We start from the raw sequence: 6,000 nt of genomic DNA on the forward strand, positions 1-6,000 counted from the left end.
CCTCCTCTCTGGGTCTGGCTGTGTGGCCCTACCTGCCTACAGGCAAGCAAGTGTGTGTAAGTTTCCCCCAAATGCGCATGTGTCTGCAGATTGTGACAGACTCGGCTTGCTTCTGGGTGGGTTCATTTTTGTGTAGCCAGGTTGTTAGCCTGACTCAGTACTGTGCCAAGCGGCCTGGTGGGGGCAGCTGTTAGCCTGGCTCCTGCTCTCCACCCTATCTGGCCTGCATGGCCCTACATCTCTAGTAGCATAGGGTCCTCAGAGCACACAAGCCATCCCATGGCAAGGTGGAGTCCCTGGGGAAAGGCCCTGTCACTGTGTCTGGCTGCGTCACACAGCTCAACACACTGTGGCCTCCAGAAGACAGAGGTGGCTCTGGTGATTTGGCCAGGTCATGTGGTAGATGCACAAAGGGCATCTTACCGTACAGCCCACCTGGAGGGGAGAGATGGTGACTCAGTGACGAAGCAAAGCCTGCAGCCATGTGCTCCAGGAATTATTGTGGGGCAGTTCTCTGGCCTCTCTTATATCGGGGAGCACAATAGTCCCTTCCAGCCTTGGAATCTGGGAGTCTGCTGCCTAGGATGGAGTCACACAGCTTGTTCTGGGAGAACTGGGTTGCCCCATGTGTGTCTGCCTATATGTGTCTGTATGCCTTCCCCCAAAAGTGTCTCTGCCTCTGTCTGCCTGGGTGTCTGTCTGCCTGTCTCTCTCCTGCGTGTCTCTGTCAGAATGACCGGTTTTGCCCCAGGGCTCTGGTGCATGGAGCGCAGCCTGGTGGGTGACTGGCTCGGCCCCAGGGTGGGCACTACGTGGAGGACCTGTCCCTAGGCCTTTCTAGGGTTGCGGCTGGAGCAACTGACGTGGCAGGAGGGGGACCAGCCTGCCCTGAGAGCCTGCAGAGGGAGTGCACAGCCCCTGCTGCTGTGTCTGCCCGTACCTTGCTGCTGGCCCAGCACTCGCTTTCCGCTCCACATGTTCAGGGACCCTTTATTGCTAGTGCTGCTGTGAGAGCACCAACTAGTCCCGCTGCCATGACATCCCGGGAGAAAACAAGCTGAGCAGGTGCGGTTTGCAGGAGATCAGCCTATAAATTACTCCTGCTGCAAACACGGCACTCGGCAGCTCTGATCTCGCTGGCCCCGCTGAGATCCCCTCTTCCCTCCCACTAGGTCACCTCACTCCATTGCGCACTCGGACAGCTAGTGATTGTTCTCAGCCCTGGCACTGCACTGCCTTTCCCCGTGGCCTGGTTTTGAGAAGGAGCCTGCCAGGCTGCTCCCTTCCCTGCAGCAGCTCCCCCTCCCAGTGAGAACCCAGCCACCCTTCCCACCCTCTGCTCACCCTGCCAGGAGTGTCAGCGCAGCACTGATCTCTGCCTGCCCCAGCGATGGACACAGGGGACTGGGGCAGGGCATTGGCTGGCACAGCCAAGGGCTTAGTCTGGGGAGGGTGGGAGGCTCTGGGTTAGAATGGCAGGTGGTCCAGGGAGAAAGTCCTATTGTAGCCCATGTGTTGTGTACCAAATAGCCCGCTAAAAACATGGCTTGGGGGCTGGGCCAGGGGCCCCAGGTACAGGGGGAGGGAACACTTTGCATCTCAGCCTCATGCCCCTGCCGAGTGGCTATCCCCCCGGCAAGCCTCCCAGCCTGCGTAGAGAGTCTTGGGGAGCGGAGCTCACACTAGCGCGCTCCGAATAGCTCCGTGCACTTTGTGGCAGCAGCCGTGGCTCAGGCAAGTCACCCAAGCTCAGAGCCAGTGGGTAGGGTGGGCTTCACTTCAGGGGACTAGCCTGAGCCTCTGCTTGAGCTGCTGCTGTAAGTGCTCTAGTGTGAGCCCTGCTAGCGTGAGTCTGGCTACCTGGGCTGGGAGGCTCGCTGCCAGCTGCCATGTAAACAGACCCCAAGTGAGCGGGCAGCTCAGCTATGCCAGGACAGCCGCACTCCTGTATGTGATGTTCCGTTGTCCTGGGAGCCTCTTCAGGATACTTGCCTTTCATCCGGCCAGTTGGGTGGTGGGCTCAGCACATTAACGAACATGATCTGCCCTGAAATGGGCAGTGTTGACTTTTAAGAAGTGGCCTTTATGTTTCTGAGCTAACATTCCTCTGAGATGTGTGTGGGGGCGTGGCTCACACCTTTGGGAGTCACTGATTCAGGCTCTCTGCAGATTCAGGCAGATATCGCTGTGTCAGTCACGTGCCATTCACATTTTCAGAGTTTTCTTTGTAACTGTGAGGGCTAAAAGCATAACGTTTTAGTGAGAGCTGAGGGGCTTTAGCCATGACGCTGCGGGGCCCCCAGGAGAGGGATAGTCGTGAGGCATAGATGTCTCTCTTTTCACTTCAGTGTGAAGTTAGTGTCAGATTGACAGCTCTGGGCAGGGAGCTCTTTACCCCCGAATACACATGCTCTCACTTGTGATTTTACCACAGGGCTCAGGAGCATGAGTCCCAGCTTCTGCAGTCACATGAGGCCACAAGAAACTCAGCTTCAAGTTTCTGCTCCTGCTGGTTGTGGAGAAGAGGCTGAAAATGTGACCCAAGTGCAACCTGAAGGCTCAGAAACCAGACGGCAAAGAATGAGAACCCAGCACTGATTCATTAAAAAACAAATCACCTGGTTTTTAAGGCCCAACTAAAGGTTTTTGAATGCATGGAGTTAGCAATACTAGAGCAGGCGCTGCCTGGCAGGGACCTAACAACTCATCTCACATCGACTGCCAAAAAGCCCTCAAAGGAAAACAACTCTCAATCCCGATTTTCCAGGGCTGGACTCAAGCTGGGACACTGGTGCCATCCACCTCTGCTCATAGCAATACATATAAATTATCTCCACTCCATGCCCCAAAGCCAGCTGGGAATAGTAAAAGCAATTAAGGCCTTATTTACACACAATCGTTGTACCATTGTGACACCACCAGTGTAGGTAAAGCCGCACAGCCCCTGTTTAGATGCAACTGAGTGGAGAAGACCTCTCTACCATCCTTCTTCCATAGCCAGGTGATGATTCACAGTGGAGGGGCTGCTCCTGGCTAGCATCCCCCTCCCCACAGCGTGTGTGCTGGATGGAGAGGCGATGGCACCGGTCACATCTTTGGATGCAAACAGAGATATAGTCATCAGGTCCTGGGAGTTGGCAGAGGAGCTCCTAGCAGGCAGCATGGCGCAGTGGCTGTCTGCATTGCAGGGTGGGGCTGGCTGGCATATAGCACTGGGGAAGCCCAGCAGTGGCTATTGAAATTAAGATTTCATTAAAAGAAACAAAATTACATTCCAGCTTTGACTTGCAAGCACCTTCCGAGCATGGCCCAATGCAGCATTGCCTCTTTGAGTCTGCACACAGGTCAGCACAGCCCACCCCCCAGACTCATCTAAGGCACCCAGTGGCATTACACCAGAGATGGATTTATCCCAATAACTCTGAGAGATGGCTCCCAGTCGTCTCAATGGGACACTGCTTTTGTTAACTCCAATGCCTAATGATGACAACTGAATGGATTGTCAATTATTTCACTGCTGATCATTTTAGCAGCAACATCCACCCCATCCCACCCCGGCTTACAAGAGCAGTGCCTGGCCTGAGTCCTGCCCTGCTAGGACCAATCCTCCCCTGGCCTGCATTCCTGATGGGCTTGGCCTCCCCTTGAGCCAAGAACCACCACTGGGGAGAGGTACATTGGGAGGACACACTGGGTTGAGGAGGAGGAGCTAGCCCTGTGTGAGAGCACAAGGCCAGTGGCCTCCTGGAGAAAGGGCGAGGGAAAGGCTAGGGAGTTGGGCAGAATTTGGTTCTGATTGGATCTGAGCAGCTCAGCCCCTACTGCCCAGCCAGATTCCCCCAGGCACTGAGCTGAGTGGGGCGTGGGGCTGTTGCACTGGCTACTGCCAAGCACAGCTGGCTGCAAACAGCTGGCCCTAGGGCAATGCATCAGCTGGAGCTGGCTGCTTCATCTGCACAGGGGACAGAGAAGGCCAAGGAGGCCTTGACCATTTGGAGGGGGAGCAACCCACCAGAGCCGGCTCCTCTCCAGGGAGCGGGTGCCAGCGCCCAGAGAGCAAAGCCAGCCCCAGCAACTGAGGAGGGAAAAGGCCTCACTGACTGAACAGCCACTTCCACCAGAAAACGGCTGTTTTCATTTAAAGTGGGGAGTGGGGGGGAGAAAAATCAAACCCCCAGCCTAGGACAATCGCCCTTTTCAGAAACCAGAACAGAAGGGTGTTGTTCTGGGGAACTCCCCACAGATGCACTGACCCCCAGTGCACACACAGGCCTAGCTGTAACAGAGCCTGCGTGTGCCACTCCCTTATCCTCTGTTTACCACACACCAGCCTTGTGAAGAGGACCAATTAACTCAATAGGCCACACTAGAGGGGAATGAGGCTGGATAAGCAACCCCTGGACAGGGATGGAGCCCAGCTAAGAAGAAGCAGGTAGGGCTACAACAAAGCCAGGGAGAGAGAAGCAGAAGGGGCTGTAGCAGGGAGGCCTGCAGCCAGTCTCTAGCTGTAGAAAGGGAGAAGAGGAAAGATGACTTGCGGCCCTGGCTCTGGCGGAAGGGGATACCCAAAGGAGGCTAGTGGCAAAGAACCTGATAGAAGTGAAGTAGGAGTAGCCAGGGAACCAGCAGCCAGGTTTGGGACAGTGCAGACCATGGCTACTGGTCGTAGGGTCCCTAGGCTGGAACCTGGAGTAGTGGCCGGGCCCAGGTTCCCCTACCAGTCACTGGGGAAGTGGTGCAGACCAGGCAGTGGAGCAGCAGACTGCCTAGCACAGTCGTCCAGTGGGACTTTGCCACCCTGGAAGGGGAGGATGAGGGTGACTTGGCAGGAGGGCCAAGCTGCAGAGGGCACCCTGAGTGGCAGAGAAAGGCAGCAGGGTGTGCAAACGAGCAGCAGCAGGGGATGTTGGATATGAGTGGAGCCAATCCCAGGAGCAACCAGGAGCAGGTGCCTTTGTGGTGAGTGAGACCCTGGGACACCCTTCACCGAGCGCATACGTGACACACCATGTGGACTCCTGGGATGCAACACTATCCAAATCTGATGCTTCATAGAATCGCTGGACAAAAGCAACCAGCACTCGTCGGTGACATACCTCCCCTTTGCCCTCCTCTAGTGCCTTTGGCACATGGATCTCAAAGCACTGACCCAACTGTCACAGTTCCCCATGAGGGGGTGAGTGAGTGTTATCATCCCATGTTACATACGGGGAAAGTGAGACGCAAGCAGCTGAAGTGACTTGCCCAAGGTCACCCAGGAAGTCACTAGCAAAGCTGTAAATAGACCCCCAACTGTCCTGATTCCCTGTTATAACTACCAGCCATCACTGCCTCTCATGGAATTCTGCAGGTAGAATTGTTTGCTGGGGTGATAGTGCCCTTCTCAGTTATCAGACAAGGCAAGCTTTGAAAATGCAGTCCTTCTGTCTGGCATGCCCCCTTCTGGCCAAGATCCTCTGCCAGCAAGTGTTCCCCGGGGTGTTTAATCTGCCAACCCAGAGATCCTGGTTTATGCTCCCTCTGCATGAGACTCACTGCAAACAGGGAATTCATCCAGGTGCCTCATGCCCCAGCCAGGTGGCAGCAGTGGGTTACCTCTTAGCAGCTGAATTGTGCACAGCTCTGGCTCTTTACAATCCCCATAGAAAGAGCTGGGGCTTTCACCCCCACCCCCACCCCTGTTTTGTCTGAGTACTGGGTATTCTTGTTTGCTGCTGGTTCCCCATTAGGTTCCCTTGGGGTGGTATAGGGAAGATGTGTGTATGTGTAGGCCTGTGTGCCTGGGCTTCCTTTGATATTATACAAACACCTTAGGGCAGCCCCTTTGCACTGCATAAGATCTGCAGGAGCCTTTTCCCCTGCTAGCCCTACTCAGTGCCAGCAATGTAGCTGCTTGGACCTTTCACTACATACCTGACTTGTGCAGTGATGACATCCTTCACTCTGCACTTTGCAAACTTGGTGAGAAAACCTCCATTGTGCATGCTGAGTATGAGGTTT

This window comes from Dermochelys coriacea, chromosome 10, assembly GCF_009764565.3.
Source record: "Dermochelys coriacea isolate rDerCor1 chromosome 10, rDerCor1.pri.v4, whole genome shotgun sequence".
Taxonomy (NCBI): Eukaryota; Metazoa; Chordata; order Testudines; family Dermochelyidae; genus Dermochelys; species Dermochelys coriacea.